This window comes from Pristis pectinata, chromosome 11 (genome assembly GCF_009764475.1).
Source record: "Pristis pectinata isolate sPriPec2 chromosome 11, sPriPec2.1.pri, whole genome shotgun sequence".
Classification (NCBI taxonomy): Eukaryota; Metazoa; Chordata; class Chondrichthyes; order Rhinopristiformes; family Pristidae; genus Pristis; species Pristis pectinata.
Window position 1 is genome coordinate 12343127 of NC_067415.1, and position 27724 is coordinate 12370850.

Consider the following 27724-nt stretch of genomic DNA (forward strand, 5'->3'; position numbering starts at 1 on the left):
ATTAGAGGTCTGTAACTAATGGTGTTTTGCAAGGATCAGTGCTGGGACTTCTGCTGTTTGTGATATATATAATTGATTTGGACAAAAATGTAGGTTTGGGCTACTCAGTAAGTTTGCAGACAGCACAAAAATTGGCAGAATTATGGATGGTGAGGAAAGTTATCAAAGGATTCTACAGGATATAGACCAGTTGGAAATGTGGGCAGAGATATGGCAGATGGAGTTTAATCCAGACAAGTGTGAGATGTTGCACTTTGGGAGGTCAAATGCAAGAGAAAAGTATACAGTAGATGGCAGGACCCTTAGGAGCATTTATGTACAGGGGGATCTTGAGGTCCCTGAAAGTGGCAACACAAGTAGATACAGTGGTAAGTAAGGCGTATGGCCCACTTGCCTTCACTAGTCGGGGTATTGAGTATAGAAGTCGGGAAGTCATGTTGCAACTGTATAAAAGTTTGGCAATACCACATTTGGAGTATTGGAGTGCAGTTCTGGTTGTCACAAAGGATGTGGAAGCTTTGGAGGGGTGCAGAATGGGTTCACCAGGATGTTGCCCGTATTAGATTAGAGAGTATTAACTATAAGGAGAGATTGGACAGACTTGGATTGTTTTCGCTGGAGCATCGGAGGCTGAGAGGAGACCTGACAGAAGTTTATAAAATTATCATAATTACATCCAACTGAGGCCCTTCAAGACTTTTGCATCTGAGCTGGGAAGTGGGTGTGAATGGCTCTCTTGGGTGTGTGAACAGTCATAAGCATGTCTTAAAAACTTTCGTACAGAGGGGCGGTGCAGTTCCTCACAGCAGCAGAGACCTGGGTTCAATCCTGATCTTAGGTGCTGTCTGTTCGGAATTTGCACACCCTCACTGTCACCACATAGGTTTCCTCCCACATCCCAAAGAACTGTGGTTGGATGGTTGATGGTCGATGAGGCTGAAGAAGGGCCTGTTTCTATGACTCTATGAAAAATTACTTTAATCTACTGAAAGCTTTCTGTTGTAAACCAGTACAACTAGCAAGTAGTTTAGCATAATATGTAATGTCCTTTTCAGTTATTTTAATAATGAGTTCCCCACAGGATGGATTAGCTCATTGTCTTCAGTGGCACTGAGTTCTGGGTGAGTGTACAAAGCGCTGCCTGGATTATATAGTCCATTCAGTGCCACCAACCAAGGATGAATTTCAAGGCAACATTGTCCAACCATGGTGGCCTTTAGCAGATCTTACACTTGGGATAATGTAAGTGCATTTAAGCAGGAATTTAAATAATGAGATAAGATATCTTTATTTGTCACGTGTACATCGAAACACACAGCGAAATGCATCTTTTGCGTAGAGTGTTCTGGGGGCAGTCCGCAAGTGTTGCCACGCTTCCAGCGCCAATAAAGCATGTTCACAACTTCCTAACCTGTACGTCTTTGGAATGTGGGAGGAAACCGGAGCACCCAGAGGACACCCATGCAGACACAGGGAGAAAACATTCCTCAAAACTGTTGCTAGTTTTGTGGCAATCAGCCCCCAGATCATTAACTGATTCAAAATGGAGACAACATCATGGTTGCACTTCAGATGTCGGCTCTTGCTGGGAATTAACACTTGGGACAAGTGTTTTTTAATATCTGGTTCACTGATGAAATAATGAGTGAATTCTTGAAAATGATACTCTCTGTCAACAACAACTTACATTCATATTGAAGATTTCTAAATACAAATCCTTTCCTTTTTACATAATTCCAGGGCTCTACCTCCAGTACTGACACACCCATTATAAGAGTTGGTCATTCCCTCTGGGAATTCCAAAAATGAATATTTACCCATTCACCTCCAAGCTTAACATAAATTTGCCTTGATTTTACTGTTTGATGTCTAATCTACCACTACAATAAAAATTTATAAGGCATTTAGCGTTGTATAGTTCCCATGGGTATTTCATGATCTCATAAACATTTAAGACTAAGTCAAAGAGAATGGTTTGGACTTGGACTGAAAGATGGGTTTCAAGCTGCACCTCCAAGTGGGAGGGAGGGAGAGAGAGAGAGAAGCTAAATGATTTAGGGAAGGAATTTTAGAATTTTATGGTCCAGATAATCAGACACATGGCCAACAGTGATGGGTTGAAAGAAACGGAGATTATGAAGATATGTGGGGGTGAAGCCTTGGAGTGATTTGAATGCAGCAAATGTGAAGATTATTACCATACGTACAAGCAGTCCCTAAAACATTTGCCCTTCACTTCAATGGTAACAATGAAAATTTACACCTGGTAAGACAAAACTCAAGGCTAGCATGTCTTTCACAATTAAGAGTAATTTGTTATTTATATCAAAATTTATATTTGCAGACCACTAAACACTGAAAATATTGAAACCTGTCAATTGGCTTTTTATTAAATAAGTTTGAAAACCTTTTGTTTACACGGTGGATTGTCCCTTGAGAGGAAAGAAACAGCCTAGCAGGCAACATTTTCAGTTTTACTGTTTAAATCATCCCATGGTAGGGGCATCTTTGTAGTAACTCAGCTGAGTCCGACAGGACGATTGATTGTGGAAAGCTGGCTAGAGGTTGCAAACACTGGGCTGGAAGTGGAAGATCACACAAGAATACAGGCTCTGAGCACTGTAGAGCCCATTAGCAAGTGGATAGCAGGTATCTTGAATGGGAACAGCCAACATGTGGAAGATCAAAGAATTAAGGGTGATGTAGAACTGGCACAGAAGAACAGTTGAGTCCAGTACAGAGAAACAAAGGGCTGCAGATGCTGGAATCTAGATGAAAAACACAATGATGCTGGAGGAACTCAGCAGGCCAGGCAGCATCCGTGGAGAAAAGCAGGCAGTCGACGTTTTGGGTCAGGACCCTTCTTCAGGATTGAAGGTAGGAAAAGGGGAAGCCTGATATATAAGAGGGAAAACCAGAGCGGTGATAGGTGGACAAAAGAGGGGAGGCTTGGCATTCTCCTGGCAGTGGAGGAGGCTGAGGACTGTCATATCAGTGATAACGTGGGAGGGGGAGTAGAACATATTGAATGGCAGGGACAGGCTTGTGGGACCTGGTGGCTTACTCCTGCTCCTATTTTCTTGCATTCTTGTGTTCTTAGGCAAACTGGTCCTTGGTGGGAAAAATCCACAGAAATAGACAGTGGCCGAGAAACACCGCTTCGGTTGCCTATGGTCGAATTGTTCTCAATTAATGACTTGTGATTGTCTCTGAAGAAGGCCTAAGATTGAAAAGCACTCATGGATCGAGTGAAATCAGAGGGGTAAAATATGGGTGCTGAATCTGATGCAGCCAACTAAATCTTCAATTAAAATATGCTTTACCAAAAGATGAAAAGAAGTGGAGCTTTGCAGAGTTAAGGAAGAAATTTCTTTGTATTTTTCCTTTTATGTCAAGTACAGCAAAGAAGGATGAAGAATCTGCACTTTGTCCAGAAAGCATGCATTGGCACCGATCTTAGGATAGCAACCTTAACGCACATCATTAAGATATCTTCCACTTCTCACTGGGTGAGGCTGACTTTTTACAGCAGCTTATTTCTGAGGCTAATCTATCCTGTAGCCTATAAGTATGAGATTGAAGGTATTTTCATTGACTCTGTCTGCATTTTGAAGGTGGTGGCACCATCCAATAATGAAGTAGCTGTGGGTTTAGATCCAGCAATGCTTGAGGAGTGAGGGAGCACTGTCTTTTTGGAGATATTCATTTTCAGATGTGAAATTAAAGCAAGCCCTTCCCTGTATTTCCAGATCAATGTAAAAGACCGTGTGACACTTTTTGAAAAACGAGGCTTATCGTGTCCTTCAATAAGCAGCACCTAAAATCATGAAAATAATCAATCATCATACTTGAAACAAAAAGTTGTCAGATTGCTTTGAATATCAGGGTGGTACAGTGGTGTATCTAGTAGAGCTACTACCTCACAGCTCCAGTGGCTCAAGTTCACTCCTGATCTCTGGTGAAATTTGTGGAATTTGCATGTTCTCCCTGTGACTGCATAGGTTTCATTCGGGTTCTCCGGTTTCCTCCCACATCCCAATGGTGTGTGATTTGGTAGGTTGACAGCCACTGTAAATTGTCCCTAATGTGTGGAGTGGTAGAATCTGGAAGGGAGTTGATGGGAATGTGCAGAAAGTAAAACGGATTAGGGTAGGATTAGTGTAAATGGGTGCTAGATAGTCGGTGTAGTCTCAGTGAGCTGAAGCTACAGCAAGTTCTGTGCTGTATCTCATGAGTAGGACTCGCTGATATAATAACAGTGACTACACTAAACAATACATCAGTTATCCAAAAAATACAATTTGATGCAATGATATAAAAGATTCTTGATAAATACACATACCACCAGGCTCAAGGATGGCTTCTATCCCGCTGTTATAAAACTATTGAACAGTTCCCTAGTATGATAAGATGGACTCTTGACCTCACAATCGACCTCCTTATGACCTTGCACCTTATTGTCTACCTGCACTGCACCTTCTCTGTAGCTGTGACACATTATTCTGCTTTCTGTATTGTTTTTACCTTGTACTACCTCAATGCACTGTGTAATGAATTGACCTGTATGAACGGTATGCAAGACAAGTTTTCCACTGTACCTCGGTACAAGTGACAATAATAAAGCAATTTCAGTTCTGTATACCAGAACTTCTTACAAGAGTTTTAGAACCACATAACGAAAGGATGGCCATGTCAAGTCATGCAAATAAGATACAACAGATGTTGGAAATATGAGATAATATTGGTAGCCACTTTGCAGAATATCTCCAGTTTGCAAGCATGACTCTGAGCTTCTGATTCCCTGTCACTTTAATTTTCATTCTCACTCCTACTCTGGACCATCCACCTTCAGCCTCCTAGACTGTTCCAATGAAGCTCACTATAGATTTGCAGTTACAGCACTGATTTCTACCATTTCAGATAATCGGCATTTCTGGCATTTCTATTTCTGATTTCCAGCTTGCATGCCACATCCTCTGGTGATTTCAGACATCATTCCCAGCTCTTCCAATTTTGTTCCCAATTCCCACCATCTCTCACTTTACACCCTCATCCCTTTTATCACATAATGCCTCCTGCTTTCCACCCAAGTATGGACTTTACTCTCCTCTCCTTTCTCCGAATCCTAAAACTTTGTCCATAAGTATTCCCAGTTCTCACAAAAAAATGTCATCGACCTGAAGAATTAACTCTGCTCCTCCCTCCACAGATGCTGCCTGGTCTGCTGAGTATTTCTCTCCTGTTCGGTTTATATTGCATCACTGTATTCACCAATGGATTTCATTCTGCAAGTGCTGAGGATGTAGCAGTGAAGAACATCATTGAGAAAAAGATGAAAATAGATAACTACATGAAGGAGAAAGGAATAGAAGGAACATACTGCATGTGGGGCTGGTGGATGCAGGTACTCTCACACATTTAGAAAGTATCTAAACTTTCTAAACACAGGCACGGTAGTGTAGCGGTTAGCGTAACGCTATTGCAGCGCCAGTGACCTGGGTTCAATTCCGGCCACTGTCTGGAAGGAGTTTGTACATTCTCCTCATGTCTGCGTGGGTTTCCTCTGGGTGCTCCGGTTTCTTCCCACATTCTAAAGACGTACAGGTTAGGAAGTTGTGGGCATGCTATGTTGGTGCCAGGAGCGTGGCGACACTTGTAGGCTGCCCCCAGAACACTCTACGCAAAAGATGCATTTCACTGTGTGTTTCAATGTACATGTGACTAATAAAGATATCTACATGAACACTTGAATCAGGAAGGCATAGAACACTGCAGACTATGTGCTGGTAAATGAGATTAGTAAATCTGTGTACTTAATGGTCAACATGGACATGGTGGGCTGAAGGGCCTATTTATGTGCTGAATCTGACAGGTGATATGGTGAGATGAACTAACATAGGAAGGGAATCAGGTGCATATTAAAGCTAGCATAGACCTGTTGGCCTGAATGGTCTGATTGAGTTCTGCACAGTTCCATTATCTAGAAATCCATACTCTGTCGGTAGCACTGAACAAGCAATACAGACACGATACAATCCATCACACAAACCAGCTTCCCTTCCATTGACTTCATCCACATTTCCCGCTGCCTCAGGAAATCATCTAACATAATCAAGGACCCCTCCCACCTGGTCCTTCTTTCTCCTCACCCTCCCGCCGCTTGAGTTCATGGACCACCATACTCAAGGCCAGTTTCATTCTGCTGTTACCAGACTCTTGAACAGACGTCTCGTACGCGAAAAGATGAACTCTTGTTCTCCTAATCTACCTCATTGTGGTCTTTTATTGGTCTACCTGCACTGCACTTTCTCTGTAACTGCAACACCATATTCTGCATTCAGTTTTTCTTTTTACTATCTCGATGTAATTATGTATGGCATGATCTGTCCAGATGGCACGCCAAACAAAAGCTTTTCGCTATATCTTGGTACATTTGACAATAATAAACCAATCAAAACATGTCAGCATATTGCATTCTACCTTAGGTTTAGTCCTTTGAAGTCAACAATGCATTGATGTGACTACATTATGCATTTAGCCTTTAAGTTTCTGAGGCAGGCATGGTAGTGTAACGGTTAGCATAATGCTTTACAGCGCCAGCAACCCGGGTTCAATTCCAGCCTTGCTAACTCCTGTCCTTGCTAACTGATTGTAAAGCTGTGAAAATGATACAATTTGGGATTTCTCCTAACGCTGCCATCATATTCAGAGCAAAGGCACACTCATGACATCTCTAATTGAGATGAAATCTCCTACCATCCCAAGTAGTGCCTTTTTAAAGAAGCCATTTCATATTGCATTATATAATTCCAGCTAAAACTAGGGAACAAATATATTTTCACATCACTTAGTGACGCAGAGTAAGAAATATTTGCATTTACATAGCATCCTTTTGCTAGCCTCGCATGTCCCAGAGCACTTTGCAACGAATGATGTGGTAATGTAGATATGTAGCAAACAGTAGACAATGGAGACACAAGAGAGACTGCAGATGCTGGAAATCTGGAACAACACACAAAGAGCTGGAGGAACTCAACAGGTCAGGCAGCATCTATGGAGGGAAATGGACAGTTGATGTTTCGGGTTGAGACCCTTCATGAGGACAATGAAGAATGTACACATGCTGGAAATCTGAAGCAAAACAAAAAGTGCTGGAGACACTCAGCAGGTCAGGCAAGATCTGTGGAGAGAGAAACAGAGTTACATTTTCAGATCCGAAATTCTTCATTAGAATGAGGGAAATGATGCTGGGCTTGCCTCCATTTCAAACTGTTTCTGAAAGAGTAAAGTTGGGTGAAGTTGTAAAAGCTTCCCGGAATCCTTCAACTAAGTGCTTGAAGTTGTGAAAATGGATGCCTTCCACATGTTGAATTCCATCTGAACACCAAACCAAATAGCTGAGGCAAGAGAAGGCAGGCTCGCTAGATATCTCAATGGACTTTGCTGAAATCACGATAGTGACTGTACCTCAGAGCGGTCAATTATATACAAAGTCCTTTGATGTATCCCCTCGATTTGAGCTGGTACTATATAAGTGCCAGTTTTTTTATTCATTTCTGCATCAGAGAAATGTCATCCTCATAGCCAAGGAAGGTGTTATAAATACTGTTTCGTTTCTGTTCAGTTCAAAGAATGCAAATGCTGGCCTTCCATCTTTGAAGGGAATTGTGTTTGGATTTGACACTCAATTCACTTTTCAAATCGTTTGGTCTCTGTGGCCTTTACATGAGTGAAAACTATGTGAAGTGAGAGAAGTTCTGATCCAACTAAAATATAACAACATCCCTCCGGGAAATTGGCTAAGCTTAGTTGCTCCCACAGATACATATCCTTAATGTTTTTGTAATGTTCTAACTCTCTTCCACAATTTGAAGATAAAGGAATCCCTTTCAGAAAGTAACAAACAGAATGACGTTTTAAATTCACAACACATTACATCTAACACAGAGATTTTCATAGTTTGAAGCTAGTTGAATTGTTGCTTCCATCACAATGAAACAAATCTGTTTAATCTTCTCTCTTGTTGAAGTCTATCTGGGATACAGCATCAGACATATAAGAAAAATTGCTTAGCAGCAATCATAACAAGCCAATGGATAGTTTCTGTGTTACACATTTCAGCACCTTTCTAGTTAAGTATTCCTTATTACTGTGAACTGAAAATAGACTTGGGGCAAAATATACACAATATCCTCAATGTTGTCAATCTGTCTCCTTATTATAGCCTCAGTTAGGAAATCAAATGTACTTTTGAGTCATTGTCTGGCATTGTTCCTTGATCTGAGTTAAATCCCACTCAGGATAAAACTTTGGATATACTAAGTTTCACCACTGTAAAATACGAGCTGTTGAGTTATAGTTAGGTTATTGTACTCACAAATATTGAGAACTTTCCATAATTTGTCAAGACTTTTAAAGAGCCTTTATCCAATTACCATTGTATAGATCAAAATATTTATTTGGTTGCCTGAAATTCAAAACCATAAACCATTCTTAAATATATGTTGACACCAGAGACTGCAGATGCTGGAATCTGGAGCAACACACAAAGTGCTGGAGAAACTCAGCAGGTCAGGCAGCATCTGTGGAGGGAAATGGGCAGTCAATGTTTCCGGTCGAGACCCCTTATCTGGACGAATGAAGGCTCTGGACCCAAAACATCATTTCCCTCCACAGATGCTGCCTGGCCTGCTGAGTTCTTAAATATATGTCCTTGCGGTATAAGTTTTGGAAGCAAAGCCAGCATTTAGCATGGCTGTTTCCTCCAACTGGAGAACCCAGATTAGAAGGTATAGTCTAGGAATAAAGGGTATCATTTAAAATTGAGATGAAAAGAAATATCTTTATGAAGAGTACTAAATCTTTGGAATTATCTCAGAAGGCTATGGATGCTCAGTCATTGAGGATAAGTTGAAGTGTTGGCGCAAAGGATATGGGGATCAGATAGGATATTGGACAAGGCACAAGACAAACCATGATCTTAATGAATAGTAGAGCAGGCTTAAGGGACCTTTTAGCAAACTGTTTCTGTTCCTTATGCTCTTCCTGCTCTCTGCTACTTAACTTTTAGAAGATGATGCTGAATCATTTTCTTGAGTCATTGCAGAGTGTGTAGTGACAGTGTTCTCACATAGGGCTGTTCCATGCACTTGACTCAATGAGAAAGAAAGACCATGCTTGACAATATACTGCCACATCTCACCAGGAAAAGAAAATGAGGAAGCTCCTTTAATTCTGTGGGAATTTATCAAAAGTGCAGGCTTACAGGGGGTGTCCAGTAATGAGTGGGCTGTGGCAACATGGAGGTCACACTCTCTCCTCTCCTCATCCAGCGTTCCATTGCCACTAAAGCTTTTGTCTGTTGAACAACATTGCTCAGGATCATTTAGTTGCAATTGTATGGAGAATGTCAAGACAAAAGGATTATAAGAGGTATGCCTGCGCAGGTCGTTGATGATGATGCAAAACATCTCTGTGGTCCATTCTATTATAGCTTCAGGTACATTTAACCCTCTTGCAATCTTCCAGAGGTCACAGTTATTATTTTTGGGAAAGGCTTGCTAAATATTATCCCTGACAGATGCCTTCCATAGGAATTCAGGACTTTCCTTCGCTGAAGCAGTGAACATCCACTGCATGGCTGATCAGGAATAATGTCAGAAAAGGTCAGAAATCAGGGCACTCACAAGTCACTCTGGGATTTGCGGCTTGCCCTTTGCACCCCTAAAGATGTTTAGAAGAAGAGCAGTCCTGAATTTAACAGAGTGGAAAAATGGTCATCTTGGGGCCGAGTTTGATTGCAATATGTTCTGACCTTGCTGTTGTGAGGGCTATGCAGGGTACAGTAGCATTCGGGATGAGTTATAAAACTAGTATTCAGAGACCTGGACCATTGGTTTGAAGACATTGGTTCAAATCTCACCGTGGAAACTGGGAAATTTAAATTCAAGGAATTAAATAAACCTGGAATTAAAAAAAACAGACTAGTATTCCTAACAATAGCTATGGTTCACTAATGTCGTACAGGAAAGGAAATCTGTCAGAGTTAAAACTAAAGTCAAAGTCAAAGTCAAGTTGATTGTCATATGCACAAGTACAAGTGAAAAATTTACTTGCAGCAGCATCACAGGTACATAGCATCAATTATATCAGGTTTGGCCTATATGCGACTCCAGTATGGTTGGTTCCTCACTGTAGAGGCCAGTTGGAGATGGACAGTAAGTGTTGGCCTTACCGGTGACGCCTAGATCCATGGATGAATTTTTTAAAATAATCTGCACATACAGGAAGAAGGGTGAAGGGAATGGTGTGAGTAACAATATGGACTGCAGACCATGAGATGTGTTCAACATTGAGCAAAGTAGAAGGTGAGAGGCTGACCAGTGGAACATTGGAACAGCTGAGTCTAGGCATGCTTGATGTTCCATCAGCATATCATGGAGGTGGAGAAAGGCAGTCCTGATGATGCACAGATGTGTGGTCCAAAGCTTAGATCACCACCATATATGACACCTAATTTTCAAACAGTTTCCAACAGCTGCCAGAGAAGGATAGAATTGATGGATTGGATCAGAATTTTATGAACTGGCTAAAGAGTATGGCTTCAGATTTTTTTCCCATTTTTGGCTGGATTTTTGGCATCTCTGCTCTTCCATTGCTGGATGTCAGAGGACCAAGCATGACAACGTACAAACAGAGGCAAGGTTAAGGTAGTGGTGACGTGGAGCCAAACACGCATGGAAATTGACACTGTATTTTTGGATGACATCAGCAAAAGAAGGAACATAGATGGGAAATAGGAATGGGAAGGGAAACAAATGCCAGTGGCTTTCAGGCTACAACTGGATTGATGAGAAAGGAACCAGTAACTGCGTTCCCATACAATTGAGAATCACTGCACAAGAACCATATGGTCAACTGTGTCAAAGAAAATATTGCAACACTTTTATATGACCTTTCTCTCCAATGACAGTATGGAAATAGAGTATCTGTCATCGTACAGAGCCAGGAAGAAGTGCCTAACCACTGGAGACTTTTCAGGTTCAAATTACTTTTTGCAACATACTCAAATTACTTTTTACCAACTTAGCATTTGTGATTATTATTGCATTGTGTGCTTTCAGACCATTAATCTACACATGTTTTATCTTAAAAGTTATAGTCTGACTTCCTAAAGAGAAAAAAAAACATCAGAATTTGCATGTTAATCTACAGCTGCAATTTATTTAAAACATGTATCATAAAAGACGAGAAGAAATTTCCTCTCTGAAAACAATAATTAAATACTTGGCTTCGTTTTAAATGTTGTTTATATGTAAGGAATTTTGCACCGTTCCACTGAAAGCTCACCACATATCCAAGCCATACAACAAAAACAAAAAGATGGCTTTTGAAAACACCTTTAACGTAATGAAAATGCCAAATCCAGGAAAAATTCTGGGTTAAGTGCTGAATTGCATCAAGGCAACTATTCTCACCACAGGACTGATGGAAGAGGTCAAAAAGATGCCATTCAGTCTATCATGCCTGTGCCAGCTCTTTGAAAGACCTATCCAAGTTTATTAATTGTTCTGTTCCATCAGCATTGCCCAGCAAGAATTTTCCTTGTAAGTATTCGTCCAATCCCCTTTTAAAATCCATCATTAACTCTACTTCCACTACATTTCCAAGCAGTCTGCAGAGGAGAAAAAGAACTAGCTGAACAAAAAAATTAATTCTGTGTCAGTTCTGGTCCTTGGCCAATCACTATAAACTTTGGAAATCAGAAAAAAATGTGGATGCTGGAAATCTAAAATAAAAATGAAAAAATGCTGGAAATACTTACCAGGTCAAGGCTAGAAAAACTGAAATCAGTCATCACTGCAATCATTCTGGTACTCTCTCTAAAGAATGGGACTTCTTTCCTAATATCTGGTGCCCAATACTTTGGCCTAACCACAGTAGTGTAGAAACTCAATATAACTTCCAAGCTTTTGTATTCACCAGGATAGAAATTCCTCATTGATGTGTAGGGCAGGTTAAAGTGCTGCTGCATGTGGGTTCATGCCAGTTTGATGCCAAGGCTAACTGGCAGGCTAATTCTACTGTGCAAATGCAGTGTGCATACTGATAAGCATTTTCTTTGCCAGCTCCACCACTGGAGAAGTAGCCAAAAAAAGGGTCAAGTAACTTGCAGATCACAGAGGGTGGGAAGTCAGGGTGTGAGAAAAGAGAATGTCGGAGCAGAAATGACAAGGGTGGGGCTAGGGATCGTGAGCTGCAGGAAGGGAGGATGATGCATCAGGAAGTGGAACATCAGGGATCAAAAGGATTAGATACACATGATCAAGTAGTGGGGTGGTGATAGACATGCTGTTGGGTATTGGTGATGCAGAGGATCAAGCACGCAACTGGATGCTGGGATGAGTCACAGATGTGATCGGCCCAGAGCCCAGGAGGGTGGCTATTGGATGGATAACTGAGCAAAGGTTCAACAGACACATACCTAGGAGACTTGGGAAGGAGCACTCAGGAAGCGAATTAAGTGAGCATTTAGTTGCAAGACAAGATATGGCTCAGACTGCGTGGCTCTGAAGCCAGGCTCCTACTAACTTGACCCAAAGCAGGACTCACACTGGGGTTAAGATCTGCATCAGTGTGAATGGAGGCAACACTCGCCAGTCTCAAATATGTAAAATCATTCTCGACATGTGACATCAAAGGACACATTGTACAGAGATTGAGATCACTGCTCAGTTCTTTCAACCTCCATGCATATGAATGTCAAACATGGCGAGGCTTCATGGTCACAAGGGCCCTGCTTGCTTTGAACAATTAGGTCTTAGATGAAGTTCACTGATTTTGCACTCATGATGTTGCACTCTTCAACAGAAGTTTTAATCCACTGTCTCTATTGATAAAGTGAAAGATAAAGTGAAACTCTATTGATAGAGTTCATAGCTCATGGAGTTATACAGCATGGAAGCAGGCACTTCCGCCCAACTGGTTCATGCCAACCAAGATGCCCCATCCAAGCTAAACTCATTTGTCAGCATTTGGCCCATTAAGATTCTTTATTAGTCACATGTACATTGAAACACACAGTGAAATGCATCTTTTGCGTAGAGTGTTCTGGGGGCAGCCCGCCAGTGTTACCACGCTTCTGGCGCCAACATAGCACGCCCACAACTTCCTAACATGGACGTCTTTTGGAATGTGGGAAGAAACCGGAGCACCCAGAGGGAAACCCACGCAGACACAGGGAGAACATACAAACTCCTTAGAGACAGCTGCAGGAATTGAACCCAAGTCACTGGCGCTGTAAAGCGTTACCTCTCACTATAACTCAGTTCCTCAAGTCCTGGCGACATCCTTGTCAATCTTTGCTGCACTTTCCAGTTTAATAACATCTTTCCTACAGCAGGATGACCAAGAGTGAAATTCCATTAGTGACACAGGTGACTGCAGATGCTGGCACCTAGAGCAAAAAAGAAACAAACTGCTAGAGGAACTCAATGGGTCAGGCAGCATCTGTGGAGGGAAATGGACAGTCAATATTTTGGGTGGAGACCCTTTATTTGGAGTGGGTATTGGTATTCCATTGGTATTTATTGTTTTGCCTAAGATGCAAATGCACATGCGGTTGAATTCCTAGTTCCCCTTTAAAGTGACTCATTTAGTTTACATTTCCTTTTCTCATTCTTCTTTTCAACAAGTATCATTGCTCTGCAGTAAATTTTGCTTGCCTTTGTGCCTGCTCATTTTACCAGTCTGTCCAAGAGTACATTATTATTCCTTTCATTCTTTCCAAGTCATATGTTATCTGCAATCTATAAAATTATCCCCTATATATGCAGTCTAGGATATTAATATGCTCAAGGATATTCCTCCTCATCTCAACCACAAGGGAACAACACTGTTCATTTTCCTTCAGTCTAAGAAATCTTTCACCACTGCTATCCATTTAGTAATCATGTAATAAATCCATATCCACATTGCTGCACATTATTTAATCTCATGGACTTTAATTTCACTAAGAAGCCTGTTAATTTTTAAATGCCTTTTGAAAGTCCACGATATATATTTTGCGCCAGACTACCTTCATCAACCCTGTCTGTTGTTTAATCATTAGTCAAACATTGCTGGTTTTAGAAAATCTTGAAAAGCCTTGATTTAACTTATTAGCCCAGTTCTGGGATTGGGCAGGAGGAACGTCAAATGGGGTTCTGGTTCCCAATCTCCCTCCAGATGGAGTTTTGTTGTGAGAGCTTACATGGCCGAATAGTGTGCTATTCCTTGCCAACAGGAGTCAAATGTAGGCAACTGCCATCTGTTTCTAGGGAAGAGAAATTAATGCATTCAGGTAAGGAGAAAACTTGGGAAAGAAGGAGCAAAACATCTCACATGGAATATATTTAATTTTAGTGGCCCATTGAGCACTTTATGTCATCCATAATAATCCTTTTCACAACAGTCTGTTGAAATTTTAAATGTCAGGCCTTTAAACAAGATGGAAAAACTGAGCCTATACCCATAGAGCTTTGCTTGATGTCAATGTTTACACTGATGTAAGTTTGTTTTTAAAAAATGACCTAATTTGTCCTTTCCCTGAACACTCAGCACTTCAGGAAGTGTGAGTATAACCCTGGGGTACGTAATGCCTATTTTGCAACTAAAACACAGCCAATGTACCATGTGTACTGTTCGAAGTAGCTTACATAATAAGAACAGAAATGGGAATACATACACCATGTTCCGACTGAGAATTAGCAAGATGCAAGACTTGAACTTTCAAGGAATACTCATGAATAAGGCTCGCTAACAATAGAAAGATGCCTGCCAGATAATTAATCATGTGCTTAGCTCCTGCCTGTAATGTTATTAGCAGTTTGCCCTACTCATTCTGTTATTTCATGCCACTTCTTAAATCTACATTGGGTGTCTAATGGCAGAAAGCCTGTACATAACTGTTCAATGTTGGAATCACACCTCCCCCCTTATTCTGCCAGGCTGTTCTGTAGGAATACAGGGTACACAGTAAGGTTCAGAGCCTCATTACAACATAGTAATAAGGGTTCTTCTCCAGCTAATGTCAAATTACTGGATACAATTAAAAATCTAAGTGCTTCAAGTTCCCTTCACAGAAATCTTAGAATCATAGTTAGGTAATAACACAGAAGGAGGCCGTTCAGCCCATTCAATCCATGCTGGCTTCACACAAGAGCAATCCAGCTAGTCCCCACCCCTATCATCTTCCCATACACCAGATTTTTTGGGTTCTTTGCATTAGCGTTGGTTGCTTTCAGTGAAATGCAAGTGATTGAGAGAAATGCATCACAGTTTAATAATCCTGCCAGTGTAGCCCACATTCTCTGAATTTATAAAAAGGATACATACAGTGAAAACACTATAGTCAGGCGGTGAAACTGATTGGATTAATTCTCCTTCAATCAAACTTGGTGACCCACATTACTGGTAAGTGGATGAGGCTGATTTTATTCACATATGTGAATATCTGTTATTCATTGTGTTTCCTGGAGAAATTACCCTGCTTATATTGCAAGAAGTTGCTGTAGTTTATCTTTCCTCTATTCTTTGAATACATTGTTTTCTGAGTAAAGTGACTTACTTGGTGTACAGTAAATCATATGCCCTAACCAATCTCCAACTCATCGACAGTGTTGCCAGTAACTGCACTGTTAAAAACACAGCTTGAGCTGTACCCCTTGCCACTTCTTCCAGCTGTGTTCCTCACTTACCATTCCCCTGTGGTGTGAAGTTTAATTTAACAGGTGACAAAAAAGTTTAACCAGAGACAAATTTTAATGAGAACATATGAGGCGGGTGGGAATGTATGGAGGGACTCCGGAGTTTAGAATTAAAATGGGAGAAGGTCAAGGGCGAATCATGGGAGCAAAGGAAGTGCTTGTGAGGACCACAGGTATTCTGGAGGGCAGTAGGTTTGGAAGACATTACTAAAATAGAGGGAGCAGAAGGGCTTTGGATGAGAATGTCAGGGCCAGGCGACACTGTTAATTAACTAGCACAAGAATAACGGGTGGGCTTTAAATTTTCTATTTTTTTTAAACTTCACTCCATTTACCTTCCTTCCACAGAGCTCCCAGCATTTATTCTCAATGTGGAAATAATTGGATTTTAATTGAAATAAAAGTATTAGAGAGAGACAGGGCAGTGACAATGGATGGGGGGTGATGTTTCTGGCTTCTCTGAACTGCATCAAATTTCATTTTCACTGCTGAGATGATTGGATTCAGCCAGAAGCCACCATGTTCTGCTGCTTTGGTTTTAACCCTTCTGCCGCTCCTGGACTGCAGTGTGGAGTTTTATACACACTGTGCTCCAGATGGCATTAATCTGTAATTTGCCTATTCAGCTACCTTGACTGTTTTGATTTGTGAGACGTTCTGGGAATGAAACACATATGAACCAGATCCAACTCAAAGGGATTTCATTTTCCTGGCAAGGTTATAACACAATTATCAGCAGTCAAAAGAGTAAAATTGCAAAATTCACAATTTACATAAATGGAAAGGGACTTGGAAATCCCTTTGAAGAGGGAACAAACATAAGATGGAGGAAAAACACAGTGGCTAAACAGTGACTGAATCCAACAGATGGTGAACCAGAAGAAGCACTTCAAGAGATAAAAACAAAGTAATCGTTTTTGGACAGAAAAAGGTGCAAATGCAACTCAGTGCCAACAGTACAGGTGCTCTGGGAGAAACTAACCTGGGCAATAGGAAATTAGCTTCCATGTGTTAGGGGTCAAGGTCATCGATCATTGCAAGAGTCTAGTGGTTATGTTGCTGGACTAATAACCAGTGTTCTGGACCATTGATACAGACACAAGTTCAAATTCCAATATGTCAGCTGGGGAATTTAACTTTGAATCAAATAAATCTGGAAGTTACGGAAAGCTTGGAATGGTAACTAAACACTGTTGTCATAAAAACCCACCTGGTTCTCTAATCTTCCTCAGGGAAGGAAATCTACCATCCTCACCTGGACTAGCTTGTTTGTGACTCCAGACCCATCACCATGGTCAACTCTTAACTGCCGCCTTACTTCAAGGCAATTAGGGATGGACAATAAATGCTGGCATTGCCAGCAACAATGGAATTCCATGAAAAAATAAATAGGGAAAAATGGTCAGGTTGATTCTGTTGTGCTGACTTTACACCAAGGCTACATCATCCCACAAGACATACATAGGGCAAATGGTTTTTTCATCTTGTCTGGTAACGGTTGTTGAGCAAAGTGTGTCGACCAACACTGGAGGTGAGATGACTCTTTGTACAGTGCCATGTCAGCTTAATTGAAGAGCCAGGGAGGGCTTCAGTTTAATGTCTCATCTCAATGACGGCACGCCCTCCCTATCCCCACTACCGTCCCTACACACACACACACAAACACACACACACGCATGCACGCACGCACACACACACACACACACACACACACACACGAACAGATCTGTGCCAGTATCAGTCAAGTTAATCAGTTGTTGTCCTGTGATGGGGCTGAAAGCCACAATTATCAGATTCAGAGGCTGTGCTTTGCCAAGTTTTAAGCCTAAATTGCCTGTCTAATAAATAGATACAAATTCCTTTAGCTGAACTGAACGGGAGTCATAATGCTGAATATCAAATTCAGAGACAGGTTGTGCACATTGTAGTTATCATTGGCTATAAGCACTGATCTGCACAAGATACACAATGGAGTCGAACATTCACTTTCTCTAAAGTGGCTATCTAATTTACCATTACGAGAGTACAACCCCATTTAATTGTATATGGTGTGGTATAAAGAATCCAATCAAAAATTGTACAGATGTTAGACATATTTTCATTGGAAAAAAAAGAAACTTGCATGTATATAAATGTTTACTAGGACATTCCAAATTGGTTTTCAACTCGTTGTGTCATTTCTGAAGTAAAGGAATGACGGCAGAGACTGACACAATGGCCTTCCACAAACAGAGATAAAATAATGACCCAATAATACCCGATAAAGTGTTGGTTGAGGGCTCCATATACTAGGTGGAAACCACCTTCAGTAAGGAGTTTGTATGTTCTCCCCGTGACTGCTTGGGTTTCCTCTGGGTGCTCCAGTTTCCTCCCACTTTCCAAAAACGTACAGGTTAGGAAGTTGTGGGCATGCTATGTTGGCGCCGGAAGCGTGGTGACATTTGCGGGCTGCCCCCAGAACACTCTACGCAAAAGATACATTTCACTGTGTGTTTTATATACATGTGACTAATAAAGATCTTAATCTTAATACATCACCAAATCTTTTACATCCACCTGACAATGCAGACAGCCCTGGCTTAACGTTTCATCAGAAAGGTTGTACTCTCGCAGTGCAGCACTCCCTCCCTCCTGCACATGCCAAATTGTGCCAAAGTTCCTTGAAGTGGGTCATGAACCTGAAGCCTTCTCACAGAGCACCACTACCAATCTCCAACTGACACCATAGAGCTAACAGCAGAGCTCAATGGCAGAGCTGATAGTGCTCCTTCCTCACAGCTCCAGCAACCTGGTTCAGTCCTAACCTTGGGTGCTGTCTGGGTGGAGTTAGCAAGATCTTTTTGCTTATATCAATTTTCCCCGAGGTGTTCCAGTTTCTTTGAGATGTGGTTTCCTCCACATCTCAAAGATGTGCTGATAGGTTAACAGCCCCTATAATTTATTAGTGTGAGTGGATGGCAGGAGAACCTGGCAGAAGTTGAAGGGCATGTGGGAGGGAACATGTCACAGGAAATTAAGCTTCCGGCACCAACATAGCATGCCCACAACTTCCTAACCTGTACGTCTTTAGAATGTGGGAGGAAACTGGAGCACCCAGAGGAAACCCACACAGTCACAGGGAGAACATACAAACTCCTTACTGAAGGTGGTTTCCACTTAGTATATGGAGCCCTCAATCAACACTTTATAGTGTATTATTGGGTCATTATGATGGGAATTTGCTGAGCACCAACATGGGCTTGATGGTCCAAATGACCTCCAGAAGTCATAAGTAAAGTATGAGAATATGTGAGTTTGCAATGTTTAACTGTTGGAACAGGATCTGAACATAACTGATCAGGGCTCATTAATGGCAATTATAATATTCATTGGTTTTCTCAGGTCTTTCCTGGTGTTGTAATGAGATTAGGGCAAGGGATTCATATCCTTTGGTGAGTTTTCACTGTTATTCACCTCCATGTGCCATTGATCATATTGGAAACATCTTAGAATTGAAGCACTGTCCAAATGGACTTAATGGGACAATTGGATGTTTCCCTGTCCATGGGATTTTATGTCTTCTTGTAAGTGATTTAAGAAGCTGGAATTATTTTCACTGCAACGGAGTTTTACCAAGTATCAAGTTGACTGTGGGTCAAAGAGTCGGAACAAAAATGCACCACTATAACATATTTCACACTTTCAATAATGTCAGATACTACTTAACAGTCAGTGCATTACTATTGAAACATTGTGACGTAATCACGCATGGTACACAGCAAGACCCCACAAACAGTAATGAAGCAAATGACCGGTAATATTCTTATTTGATGTCAACATTGAGTGATAAACTTCGGGCAGGATACTAGAGAAAGTTTGAACTACTCTCCTTCAAATTATAGGCAGACAGAGGGTCAGCTTCAACATCTCCTCCTAAAGATGGTGACTCCAAAGAGACAGCCCCCCTGTCATGAGGCATTGAAGCATCAGGTTAAATTGAGGTCAGATTGTTCTAATGGAGACCCAAGAGACTGCAGATTCTAGAACCTGGAGCAAAAACAAACTGCTGGAGCAACTCAGCGGGTCAGGCAGCATCTGTGGAGGGAAGTGGACAGTCGACGTTTTGGGTCGAGCCCCTTCATCTGAACTGAAAGGGTAAAGGGGAAATAGCCAGTATAAAGAGGTGAGGGGAAGGGGTGGGGCTAGAGCTGGCATGTGATAGGTGGATCCAGTTGAGGAGAGGCGATTGGCAGATGTTGGATTGTTCCAATTTTGAGAGAAAATTACTATCATTGAGCTGAACTGCCTACAGTCTGCAAACCTTTCCTTTTAATTTGTGCCTGCAGAAAACTCAGGTTTCTTGCATTCACATCGAAAAGCTGGGGAGTAAAGAACTAATAATTATCTGCAAAGGTGCCAAAGAGTTAATGGACTTCACGACACTACCAACTGTGAAGCACAGTTGCAGGTGTTCATCTGAGTATTGCACGATATTATGTCAAGGGCTGAAATCTAATCTGAAGTGGACTAGGTTGGTTACCTAATGCTTTTAATTTTAAGTTAAACTAAGTCGGATAGTACATTCGCTACATTACCATGAAAGATCTATCAGTATGACCATCTGTAAAGTTCAAATTAAAATTGAAAGCAGGTTTTGAGAGACCCTCTAGCATAACAATAAGGTGCCTGCCTGGCTGCCTGATTACACCACAGCATGGGGAACGGGTGACACCATGGGATAAAATGTTTTTTAATTCTAAAACTTAGATGTGAAAACATTGCAGAGATAAAAGGCTAGAAGTTGGTCTGAATTGCACCCAACCTGCACGGAGCATTCGTTCCATTACTGAATAATTTAAGAGTTCTTCCATAGAACTAAATGGTCACTTATCTTGCTGCTGTCTGTGAGATCTTGCTAAGTATAAATTAGAGACCAAACGCCTGCTGAATGAACCCCTTTTTACGAAGTTAATCAATAATGAATGGAATTCATTGCTGAGGTGAAGATTTTAGCAGCAAGTTGAAATTGGAATTGGAATTGGTTTATTATTGTCACAGTGAAAAATTCTTGTTTGCGTGCCATCCAGACAGATCATTCCATACGTAAGTACATCGAGGGAGTAAAAAGGAAAACCAGAATGCAGAATATAGTGCTACAGTTACAGAGAAAGTGCAGCGCAGGTTGACAAATAAAGTGCAAGAGCCACAACAAGGTAGATTGGGAGATCAAGAGTTCATCTTTTAGCATAAAAGAGGTCCGTTCAAGAGTCATAACAGAGGGACAGAAGCTGTCCTTGAGCCTGGTGGTTCTTGTTCTCAAGCTTTTGTATCTTCTGCCCAATGGGAGGGGCAAAAAGAGAGAATGACCAGGGTGGGAGGGGTCCTTGATTATGTTGGCTGCTTTCCCAAGGCAGCAGGAAGTGTAGACAGAGTCAATAGAGGGGAGGCTGGTTTGCGTGATGGTTGGTGAGAAGTCCATTGTATGGAACTGCAGGGTGCAGGCATGATTAGCCCCACAGCACCTACAGCCCACTCCATTCCAATCATCACACATGAGGCCAGTGCGGCATGAGGAACAGCCACCAACCTTTGCATTGTGGTTCAAGCGCCCAAAGGTTGCACAGAACCCAAGTATAGACCTAAAGGCAGCTCTAGACCAAAATGTGAAAGGTGTACACCATGACTAGGTGGTCTCAACAATAACATCTTAAGTGTATATGATGTGGTTGAAGTTTCAAAGTGTTTCCCAGCAATAATTCTCAAATAACATTTGGAACCAAGCCACTAGGGCAGCTGAGAGAAGACTTGGTTAAAGAGAGGATGTGCTTAGAGGACAAGGGCAGGTAAGGTGCCGGAGAGGTGTAGAGAGGCAATTCCAGTGCTGAGCATCCAACTGAAAGCTACTGGAGATAACCAAGAAGTGAGCAAGAAGCTAGCGGAGTCCAGGTATCTTAGGTTTAGCAGCGGTGAAAGTTACAGTGATAGGGAAGTGAAAGGCAATTGAGGGATGTGATAAAAGAACTGTAAAATCAGTTTCTAGCCAACCATGGTAATGATGGCATAGTGGAATGCCATCTGGAGGCATCAACCACTGAGGCAGGAACATCCATTTGAATTCTGCCTTCTTTGTACCATAAATTAAATTCAAATAATGAAATAATTTAAGTTTAAAAAAAAGTCAGTGTCGGTAATGGTCCCCATGAAACCATTGAATTTGCATAAAAATCTGTCCCATTTATCAATGACTTCAGGGAAAAACATCTGCCAATCTTTCTTGCTCTGGTCTCTATGTGACTCCAGACCCACCAATGTGGTTAACACTCAGCTGCCTTCTGAAATAAACTACCAAGCCAATCATTTTGGGAAGTGATGCAGGCAGTTTATGGATTGCAGTATATTTGTGCTGTGTTTACTACTGGACTAACAGCCCGAGTTCAGGACCATTGTTCTAGGGACATGAGTTCAAGTCCCATTATGGCAGTTGGGATGTCAGTAAAATCTGAAATGTAAATAAAATAAGCTATTCCTAGTAACAGTAACAATAAAACTTCCAAATTGTCGTGAAAGCCCACTTGATTCACAAACTTCGTTTGAGGAAAAAAATCTGTCTTCCTTCTCCATTCTGGCTGAAATGTGGCTCAAGACCCAAACTGTCGTTAACACGTAACTGTCTCTTCAGCTCAGGGGCAATTAAGGATAGACAATAAATGCCAACCTTTCCAGCAATGGCTACGTCCAATGAGCAAATACTTGAAATAAAAACTGAGGGTCAAACAAGACAAGACAAGAGATCTTTATTAGTCACATGTACATCAAAACACACAGTGAAATACATCTTTTGAGTAGAGTGTTCTGGGGGCAGCCCGCAAGAGTCGCCGCTCTTCCAGCGCCAACACAGCATGCCCACAACTTCCTAACCCGTACGCCTTTGGAATGTGGGAGGAAACCGGATCACAGGGAGGAAACCCACGCAGTCACGGGGAGGACGTACAAACTCCTTACAGACAGTGGCCAGAAGTGAACCCGGGTCTCTGGTGCTGTAATAGCGTTACACTAACCGCTACACTACCGTACCTGCCCTTAGGAATACAGTACCGATATGAATAAAACAACGGCAATACAGTGCGGTGTTCAGAATCGAAGACAGTGGGGATAATCCCCTTCCTTCTCCTCTCTAAGGTGGCCATCTCCCCTCTCCACTCTCAGTCCTGATGCGGGGTTTCAACCCGAAACGTCGACAATTCCTTTCCTCCCACAGATGCTGCACAACCCACTGAGTTCCTCCAGCAGATTGTTTGTTGCTCCAGATCCCAGCATCTGCAGTCTCTTGTGTCTCCACAACTTCTAGTGTTTACTTGACTTTCAAGGAAAGAAGTGACTTTTTTTTTGCTCTTTATTAATATTAATAGTCAACTTAATTAATAACAAAGTTGTTGCTCTTTTTAAAGTTAAGTCACTTTCCTTGCAGTAACTTTAATCCATCAGTGACATTTCAGGTATGGTATTTTAGTTGTGATCCAAGTTGCCTTAAAGATCATGCCCTAGTTTAGGGAAAGTAAGCATCCTGCCTGTGGTCTCCTCCGCTCATGGCAATAATCTGTTCCGATCGGTTGCCTGCTGCCTCACTGAGTGGAGTAAAACAGACTAATTCTTTTGACAATGCAACCCTCCACTGATTGCTGTAATAGTTAATTCAGTGTGCAGCTAGATTGAAAGAAGAATCACAGCTTTGTGAGTGGCTTGTATTGACCCAAACAACAGCTCACTCACATTTCATTTTTTTTTCACCCAGGAAGCAAGTTCATTATCCACTTAATAAAGTGGAAGATAAAAATAGGTTCCGGCATTTTAGTAATATTGCAGTGATCTGCAGACCAGATGTGAATAATCAGGTGAAACATATGTAGGGTATTGTAATCTGCTCATTCTTGTTGGCTCAATAATTTACTGTTCCATTAACATTTCTAATTGACTTGAATTAAATAATTGGCACTGACTCATTTGGTGTTAACAATCACTTGACTCATTTGCCCACCAGCATATTTGAAGACTATTTCACAGGAGAAAGACCAATATGTAAGATGTAAGCTCATATATATAGATCCATTGGAGTATGAATTCATAACAGATTTAAGCAATGAAGAAATCCAAAACAGGAGATGTGATTTAGATTAGAAATTCCATTATGTTATGGATTTTACTTTCAAAAAATGATTTACATGGATATAGCACTTCACAACCTTAAGATGCATTTTTATGACGAATGACATACTTTTGAAATGTATAGTCTGGTATATGAAAGGAATACAACAGCCAACATACACAGTGAAAGCTGCCACAAACAGTGAGGCAATCACAGTTAGATGATTTATGATGGTGGTGTTGGCTGAGGTATAGTTACTGTACAGGATACCTGGGATAACTCTGCTGCTATTGTTGTCCAGTGGTACAATGGATCTAATGCATCTACCAGAGAGGGAAGTGGGAGCCATGGCTTAAAATCTTAAATGAATATGTGCATACATGTACTTGAGAATATGACAATAACCTTGACTCGACGCAACCCAACTCCCCGCTGCCTCAAGAAAGCAGCCAACATAATCAAGGACGCCTCCCAACCCTGTCACTCTCTCTTCTCCCCCTCCCATCAGGCAGAAGATACAAAAGCCTGAGAGCACATACCACCAGACTCAAGGACAGCTTCTATCCCAGTTATCAGATTCTCGAACGGACTTCTCACACACTGAAAGATGACCTCTTAATCTCCCAATTTACCTCATTGTGGCCCTTGCGCTTTATTTGTCTACCTGCACTGCACTTCCTCTGTAACTGCAACACTATATTCTGCATTCTGTTTCTCTTTTTACATGTATGCATGATCTGTCTGGATACCGATGATACCAAGACAGGTGGAGGGACAGGTAGTGTCACGGAGGCAGCAAGTCTGCAGAAGGACTCGGACAGGTTGGGAGACAGGGCAAAGAGGAGGTAGACGGAATACAGCATAGGGTAGTATGTGGTTGTGCATTTTGGTAGGAAGAATAAAGGCGTAGACTATTTTCTAAATGGGGAGACAATTCAGAAATCGGAGATGCAAAGGAACTTGGGAGTCCTAGTTCATGATAAAAAAATCAGTCATGATTGAATGGTGGAGCAGACTCAATGGGCCGAATGGCCTAATTCTGCTCCATATCTTATGGTCTTATGGATGGCATTGCAAACAAAGCTTTTCATTGTATCTCAGTACAGGTGACAATAATAAACCAATAAACCAATACTAATGCCACTTAAGCTTACTGGTGAGGATGCTTCTTGCTGAGTGTTACAAACCAGCAACAAAAGAAACATACTGAGTCATGATCCAGTGTTAAAAACTACTTTATTAATAACTACTTATGATAATAAGAAAAATAAAAGTAAAAATGTTAGAATGTTAGAAGTAATAATGTTAGAATCTTAAATATTAACCCCAAAACTAAACTCTTCGTGTATGTGTGGCAAATTCCCAAACTCCACGTCCAGGAATGGTTCTTAAAGTTCAGTTCAGCAAGCCGTAAGGTGAAACGGGAGCAAAGGCTTCTTCAACACCACCGTTGACTGAAGACAAAACATAGATGTAGAGGGAAAATAGAGAGTAATTACGAAATCCAAATGTTCCACTTTGGAACCCAAACGACACCTCAGTGTTTACTCAGCAGTGACCACTCCACCTCATCTGCCTCACCCCAAAAGGCTCCTGAATTGTGGCCATCCACACAAATACCTGTTTCCTTCTACAGGTCAACAACAAAGTAAACTCCACTGCTTTGTTCCGAAGTATCTGCCACCCCGAAAAGCATCCGAGACGTGGCAGTCCACACAAATACATGTTTCCCTCTACAGGTTAATGACAAAGTGGACTCCACCAGATTACTCCAAAGATCGATACGTGGATTGTAGTGACAGGCACAGTTACTGTTTTTCATCCATTGATAGAGACTAGCAAGCTGGTGTCTCTCTCTCCCTCCCCTCTCTCTCTCTCCTCTGACTGACTGCTCCAAAAACGTCATTACGTCCTTTATCTTCTGTTGATGTACACACACACACAAACACACACACACACACACACACACACACACACACCACTATGCTCTATCTTAAAGGGACATTCACCAATAGTAACCCAGTTCGTAACATGAGCCACACTTAATGACATGCCATAGTAATCACTGCCCATGGTCACCCCGCACCCAAATTTACCTATCTGAAAAAGGGGCACCTACTCTGTAGGCTCAAACTGTCATGGGATCATGCAATAAAGTCCTGAGCATTGGAAAACATCAAGCAGTGCCATGTGGAAGCCCACCCTCAAAACTCCTCTGGACACCTTTGACAGTCAGCAAAGCCCTGCCCACAGCTTTTCCAGCTGTCTATCATATTAATTGTTTCTAAATACCGCTAACATTGGTGAATATTACAAAAATGCCGGAACCTCTTTTTATCTTCATCTTTATCGTGCGAATAATGAACTTGCTTCCAGGGTGGAAATGAAATAACTGGGTCAGTACAATCCTATCACAAAGTTGTGATTCTTCTCTCGATCTACCTGAATTAACTATTACAACCATCAGTGGAGGGTTGCATTCCAATAAGTGAGGCAGCAGGGATCGGTACTGTGACCCTTGCTGTTTGTAATCTACATGGATGTTGATGTAGGTGGCATGATCAGTCAGTTTGAAGATGACACTAAGCTTGATGGAGTTGTTGACAGTGTGGAGGATAGCCTTAGGCTAAATTGGTACATTTGGTAAATTGGTTTATTATTCTCACATGTACCGAGGTACAGAGAAAAACTTGTCTTGCACACCGTTCATACAGATCAATTCATCACACAGTGCATTGAGGTAGTACAAGGTAAAACAATAACAGAGTGCAGAGTAAAGTTACAGAGAAAGTGCAATGCAGGTAGACAATAAGGTGCAAGGTCTTAACAGGTCAAAAGTCCATCTGATCATACTAAGGAAATGTTCAATAGTCTTATAACGGCGGGATTGAAGCTGTCCTTGAGCCTGGTGGCATGTGCTTTCAGACTTTTGTATCTTCTGCCTGATGGGAGAGGGCAGAAGAGAGAATGTCCAGGGTGGGTGGGGTCTTTGATTATGCTGACTGCTTCACCAAGGCAGTGAGAAGTGCAGACAGAGTCTATGGAGGGGGGGCTGGTTTCCGTGATGTGCTGGGCTGTGTCCTCAACTCTCTGCAGTTTCTTGTGGTCACGGGCAGATCAGTTGCCATACCAAGCTGTGATGCAGCTGGATAGGATCCTCTCCATGGTCCATTGATAAAAATTGGTGAGGGTCAAAGGGGACATGCCAAATTTCTTTAGCCTCCCTAGGAATTAGAAGCTACAGGGTGATATCAATGTGATGGTGAAATGGGCTGAGAAATTGCAGATGGAGTTTAATCCTGATGAATGTGAGGTGATGGATTTTGGGAGTACTAATGAGGCCAGGACATACCATGAAAGGTAAGGTCCTAGGGAGTATTGAGGAACAGAGGGACTTTGGTGTGTGAATCCAAAGATCCTTGCAGGTGGCAGTGCAAGTAGATAACATGGTTAGGAAGGCATAAGGGATGCTGGCTTTCATTGGTTGGGTTACTGAATACAAGGCAAGGGTGGTTATGCTCCAACTTTATAAAACATTGGTCAGACCTCAACTGGAGTACTGTGTGCAGTTCTAGTCACCACATTATAGGAAGTATGTGTCAATACTGGAGGGGGTGCAGAGGAGACTGACCAGGGTGTTGCCTGGGATGGAGTGTTTTAGTTATCAGGAGACACTGGAGAGGCTAGATCTGATTTCCCCGGAGCAGAGGAAGTTAAGGGGGACTTAACTGAGGTATATAAAAATATGAGAGACATAAACCTAAAGGACATAAATTTAGGGTAAGTGGGTAAAAGGGGATCTGAGGTGGACCTTTTTCACCCAAAGAGTAGTGAGTACCTGGAATACACTGCTGGA